This window comes from Centruroides sculpturatus, unplaced genomic scaffold, assembly GCF_000671375.1.
Source record: "Centruroides sculpturatus isolate CEXI.00-Female unplaced genomic scaffold, Cexi_2.0 scaffold88, whole genome shotgun sequence".
Classification (NCBI taxonomy): Eukaryota; Metazoa; Arthropoda; class Arachnida; order Scorpiones; family Buthidae; genus Centruroides; species Centruroides sculpturatus.
In genome coordinates this window covers 1108227-1114276 of record NW_019384431.1, presented here as the reverse complement: position 1 = coordinate 1114276, position 6050 = coordinate 1108227, and the positions used below count along the sequence as shown (strand labels likewise).

The window sequence follows — 6050 nt, the reverse complement described above, 5'->3', positions numbered from 1 at the left end:
GAGGATGTAAATGTATTAGTTTGAACCTATCAGTACCTAATGGAACGAATAAATTAAGACGAACAAAATAATTTTTAGTTCTAAATGTTGACAATAGATGGCGTTAGTAGTATTTTAAAACGCGCTATCGTTGTGTTTTCACTGAGTTACATATACCCGATGATGAGTGGCCGCCGTATCTAATAGTACATACTATACCTAAATATTTCTAGCGGATTATATTTGACGATTTTGGCTGTTCTTTTCTTGGCATATTTTGGATTGCATTTGCTTTGTTTCGGTTTAGTAGTTTTGGTTATAGACTCTGCTTTGTATTTGGCATTTGTTTGGTTTAAGTATAGGTTTTGTCGGTTAGACTATTTTACAATTTTTTACACACGCTAAACAAAAGTAAAGCCGTAAAAACTATACCTAATTAATAATAATACTTTTTAACGCGAGCGAAGCCGCGGGCAAAAGCTAGTTCTCTTATAAACTGCATCTAATTTCATATACAGTATTACTTCGTATAAACAAACCTGAATGATTCTTGATTTGCCAATGTCCATAGACAGCATAAAAGCTGCTTTTGAGGAGACACGGGTCGTCTTCCAGAGGAATTAATTTTTTGGTGTCTATAATTGGGCTTATTTTTTAGAAGAGAATTTCAAAACATTCTCTTGTAAGTCTAAGGTTGTTTAAAATCGGTTGGCTTATAAAAAGGTAGAGCCTCTTCAACAAAAGTTTCTATCTTTTTTATTTTATCTTACTTTTCTCTTTTTTTATTTTTCTACAATTATATCCACAATAAAATCATCCTCGTCCGATTCGGAATCAAATAGTTATATCTATAACGTAGCATTTAAAATAGCAGCTTTGACAATATTATTTGCAGGAAACCGCCATATTTCTTGTTAGCGTTCGAGTTTACTTTCGAACTGGACATGTAAGCACGAATACACATGCTAATGACGTCACTTCCGGTGTTCGGAAGTAGCACTATTAGCTCAGAAGTAAACGTACCCATAGTGAATAAAGTCATTCGTTTCCATTCAATATTTTCCAAGCGTTAAATTAAGCGATAAAAGAAAAATAGCTTTATGGAGAACCCTCGTAAACTTTGAGCTATCGACCCGAAAGTTTCGCCAGAACTTCACTGATAACAATAAAAGCTTAAGTTTAAAATTTGCGCATTCTAGACCCGGTAGTTTTCCCCTAGGAGCGTCTGCAATGCCGGTTGAAGAAGAGAAGGAAATACAGGTTTTTTGGCAATTTTTGTACTCTTCAATTGCTTATATTTTGGCAACCCCTTTATAGAAAAATCTGAAATGTTTGCACACTACCTAAGAAAACAATTCTATTTCGAACGAGATATTTAGACTCACTATACGCGTTTGGGAGCGGAGAAATTGACCTCCGAAAATCGGCAACTCTTATTCCTAAATGTATAGTCAGTGACTTTTTCACTAGGCGCAGAGTCACTGCCGTGACTCTCGATTTAACTGTCTTTCAATAAAACATGAAATAAATTTTTTTAATAGATTAGGCCTACTTTAATTTTGCAAAAAATGCAGACTAGTACTAATCATTAAAAATTTGATGTACAGTACTTTGTGATTTAATTACGAATTTAACTACATAAGAACTTTCGATGCAAACCAGAAGTCATGTTATTTCAATTCAAAAATTTTCCCCTGTAAGGTGTTAGATGTTCGGCACGACTCTATTGTTAAAGGGAAAGTATGATGTACCGTACATGGGACATGGGCACTACAGTACTAATTTGAGGCAGAGAACATATATTTTAGATTAAATTAATTAATTAATATGATTAAAAATTGCAACCCGGCATTGTGACGATATCACAATAAAATAATTGCTCGTTTTCAGTGTAAGGATGGGTTTTATAAAAAATTGTAAAATGCCAATAACGAGGAAAATCGTCATTAAGTCTCACCCTATTCGAGATATGACACTATCCCGTTTATATCCCCATCCCTCCTGCAAAATTTCTGAAATTTTCGACAAAAGGCACAGGAGTTATTAAGCTTCAAAGAGGGTAAACAAAATCGTGCCACACACAAACACAAACAAACACACACACACACACACACACACANGCACTAGTTAATACTTTAAATAAACATTGTAGTAAATTGTTAAGGAATAATTGATGAAAGAAGTAACTATAAACTAAGACAAGACTACAAGTTACTTCTATTACTAGGTCTGACTTTGTTTTTTATTGTATTTGTATTTGTATTATTTTTTCAGTTATTTTCTTGTTTTTTTGTTATTATTTTTTGCAATTAAATTTATGTATTCTATTTAATGGAACGCCAATGTTCTTTTTCTATCGTTAAGCCTGAAGATGGCCTATAAAGTAGGCCGAAAACGTTAGTTTTTCAATAAAACTATCTCGGAAAAAAAAGGGTAGTGTGATAAGTTAAACATGTAACATTATTTTAATATTTCAAAACCTATTTTTTGTGTTAAATACTCTTCTAATTCAATAAAGTTTTTTAAAACAATAGTCTTTATTATAATCGATTTTGGATGTCAGAAAACGATATAAATCACTTACATCTAATTATGAACTACAGGATAAAATAGTTTATATTACTCCTAATATAAAATAAATAACTTAGTAATAAAATAATTAATACTATAACATGTAATAGTAATACATTTTTAATCGTATTAAGTAGTAAACATAAAAACATTTCTTTAAGAAAATTTTGGTGAAATTTGGTGAAACTCTGGTGAAATTTCTCATGTTAATGTGCATAGATTTGAGCTTTCATTATTGTGGATAACATTGTGAATAAAGTCATTCGTATCCATTCAATTTTTTCCTGACAAGCGTTAAACTAAGCGATAAAAGTAAAATATCTTTATGGAGAACCCTCGTAAACGTTGACCTATCGACCCGAATGTTTCGCCAGAACTTTACTGATAACAATAAAAGCTTAAGTTTAAAATTTGCGCATTCTAGACCCGGTAGTTTTCCCCGAGGAGTGTCTGCAGTGCCGGTTGAAGAAGAGAAGGAAATACAGGTTTTTTGGCAATTTTTGCACTCTTCAATTGCTTATATTTTGGCAACCCCTTTATAGAAAAATCTGAAATTTTTGACACTACCTAAGAAAACAATTCTATTTCGAACGAGATATTTAGACTTACTATACGCGTTTGGGAGCGGAGAAATTGACCTTCGAAAATCGGCAACTCTGATTCCTAAATGTATAGTAAGTGTCTTTTTCACTAGGCGCAGAATCACTGCCGTGACTCTCGATTTAACTGTCTTTCAATAAAACATGAAATAAATTTTTTTAATAGATTAGGCCTACTTTAATTTTGCAAAAAATGCAGACTAGTACTAATCATTAAAAATTTGATGTACAGTACTTTGTGATTTAATTACGAATTTAACTACATAAGAACTTTCGATGCAAACCAGAAGTCATGTTATTTCAATTCAAAAATTTTCCCCTGTAAGGTGTTAGATGTTCGGCACGACTCCGTTGTTAAAGGGAAAGTATGATGTACCGTACATGGGACATGGGCACTACAATACTAAATTCAGGTAGAGAACATATATTTTAGATTAAATTAATTAATTAATATGATTAAAAATTGCAACCCGGCATTGTGACGATATCACAATAAAATAATTGCTCGTTTTCAGTGTAAGGATGGGTTTTATAAAAAATTGTAAATGCCAATAACGAGGAAAATCGTCATTAAGTCCCACCCTATTCGAGATATGACACTATCCCCTTTATCTCCCCATCCCTCCTGCAAAATTTCTGAAATTTTTGACAAAAGGCAAAGGAGTTATTAAGCTTCAAAGAGGGTAAACAAAATAGTGCCCCCCACACACACACGCACACACACATTAACACCCACACGTACAAAAATAACTTTCGAATATTTTTGCATTTCTCGACGTTTTCAGGTCGAGTTCAAAAATGTAAAAATCTGGGGTGGATCATTTTTTTAGTTTTTACTTCTCTTGCTGTTTTCTGTTTTCTCTCTCTATATATATATTAAGTACTGTATGCAAATGTATTTATTATAGGTTGTGTCTGCAATCGGTTTAATTACTGTCATTGCCATTTGGTCTATCTCCGAATTTCATCCGTCTTCAAAATATTTTTGTAAGTGTTTTTAAATAAAATTTATTGCTATTTATAATATAGTTTACTTTCTTCATTTTAAGTTATCGAAAATTTTAATTTCATGTAAATGAAATAGTAAACAGATAATTGTTATGATTTTAGTTATTGCGGTGTACGCTTCATCTTTAACATTCTGTTTAATATTCCTTCCATTCAGTTTGCTTCTGGTGTATGCCGTGATTAAGGTAAGTGGAATATTTCAAAGTAAAGTAAAAATAATATAAACTTTAAACTATTTTAATAATTTTCTAGAAAAAACGTTTGGCCTTAATACCATGGATGATTTGGTTGATGATTTCAATGCTCTCTCAACTTGCCGCAATTATTGGCTTTTTTGTATTGGATATGTTGTCTGGAGAGATTTCGGTGAGAATTTTAATTCTTAATTGTTATGTTTAAGATTTACTTTGAATTTTAAAAACTTTTATTTATTATTTAATAGAAAAGTGACAATAATGGAAAAGTTGATACTCTCCTTTAATACTCAAATAAACTTATAAAAATTATTATTTTAAAACTTAAAATTTTAAAATGTAATGACTAGTAAATTAAATTCAGTTTTGATGACTGAAGCAAAAGATGGTCAACTTGCTTTTTTGTTTGGCTTTTAACATTTTTTTTTCTGTGGATACTAAGATAAGATGCTGTGTTTTTTCTACGACCATCGGGACAAAAAAATTGATCTATATATGGGTTTGATCAGGCCCAAAATCAAAATGGTTGACGGATAACAGCCGGGGTCTGATATATCCAGAACAGACCACCGAAGAAATGTTCCCGAAGCTCCCGATCCAAACTCGATCTCCCTCCGAGAGCGGGAAAGTTTCAGTTTGGATCAGGAACTTGCCACTTGGAGGGGTCCTAAATCGAGTCCGGGCTACGATTGTCTGAATTTTCCGCGAGTTCTGTTGATCCGGACACTTCAACTGAGGATGAGGTGGATTTTGCATTGTGACGCAACACTTGGGTGATCTGCCTAGGGGAATGCCTTCCGTAAGGTCTTTTTAAAGGTAACTGGTCCTATTCAAGCGTTACAGACGTGGAAAAACTCGGAAAACTCCACGTCGCCAGCCCATCTTGGCGATGCTCGAACCCACACCGAACTCCCAGTGTTCAGAACAGAACCGTTTGGTCACTGATGGACTTCAATCGAGTATGAGGGGGGTTACCCGCTTGGGATTCTGCATTGTGTGAAGGTCTCTGAACTTAGTTGAAGTGACTGCAATTATCCCCGTGGATCTTTAGTTTGTCGAAATACGGGAGAGGTCATTCCACCTAATATTTATATTTAAAAAGGAAACTGTCTAGGAAGTCCGTGTTAGCTTTTCTTATTAATGGAAAATTTATCTTATTATTTCTAGGATTAAATATAAAATTTTAAATTTCTGATTAGATAATTTTACTACAATATATATTGCAGCTCCTTCTTGCTTGTGCGGCTGTACTTCTGGCTACGCTAGGATTACATGTAAGTTGTTGCAACGCACGTAACATATACATTTTTACATTTATAAAAGTTATTCACAAATAAATGTACTAATTTTATTAATTTAATAATATAAAGATATGAATACAGTATTTGATATTTTATATATAATTTTCAGATTGTTTGTTTCCTTGTGGTAATAACATATTATCGATCATTGGAAGTGCCTCAACGAACTGAAGAAGAAATGGAAAAGTTGTGAATTTGTAACTCTTCCTTTTATCGAAGGATTTATATTGTTTTATATTACAAACTTCATTTTATTTGTTCTCTATGGAAAAATTCAAATGGAACAATGTTCTGTTAGTTTGGCCTGTTGAAATCCTAAATACTTATAGAATTTACCCTCTTCCATGAATTCAATAACACCATTTCCAAGTGCAAAATCTCTTTTCTTTAGGACTCCT

The 6050-nt window shown here is 32.7% G+C and overlaps 1 long non-coding RNA gene across 2 annotated transcripts in view; it reads left to right on the top strand.

Moving 5' to 3' along the window:
- LOC111619751 overlaps positions 1–5827 on the top strand; it is a 25297-nt gene extending 19470 nt beyond the window's left edge. For both annotated transcript variants that reach the window (XR_002755811.1, XR_002755812.1), the window contains exons 2-6: positions 4058–4136; positions 4260–4342; positions 4410–4523; positions 5578–5625; positions 5762–5827. This is a non-coding gene — a long non-coding RNA (uncharacterized LOC111619751). The remainder of the gene's footprint in view (positions 1–4057; positions 4137–4259; positions 4343–4409; positions 4524–5577; positions 5626–5761) is intronic.
- The last annotated feature ends 223 nt before the right edge of the window (positions 5828–6050 follow it).